The sequence below is a fragment of the Arachis ipaensis genome, chromosome B08 (assembly GCF_000816755.2).
Source record: "Arachis ipaensis cultivar K30076 chromosome B08, Araip1.1, whole genome shotgun sequence".
Classification (NCBI taxonomy): Eukaryota; Viridiplantae; Streptophyta; class Magnoliopsida; order Fabales; family Fabaceae; genus Arachis; species Arachis ipaensis.
In genome coordinates this window covers 27,069,135-27,069,469 of record NC_029792.2, presented here as the reverse complement: position 1 = coordinate 27,069,469, position 335 = coordinate 27,069,135, and positions in this window count along the sequence as shown.

The window sequence follows — 335 nt, the reverse complement described above, 5'->3', positions numbered from 1 at the left end:
TATTTTTTATATTTTATAAAAAAAATATAAAAATAAAAGATGGAAACAAAAACATTATTTTAGTTTTTCTCTTTTTTTCACATACTAAAAACTAAAAATAGAAAAAATAAAAAGCATAAACCAAAGAGTTCCTAATTTGTTTCAACAGAATAATAGATTCATGACTCATCTAATGAAAATTTGTTAAAAATTGCATTACGAATAAAATTTATTTACAGCTAATCTTTGATATTATTAATTGAAAAACCAACATTTTTTTTATCAAATGATGTTGGGACATTTTTAAATAAATAAAATAAATATATTATTTACCAATATAAATTTAGAAGTATTTA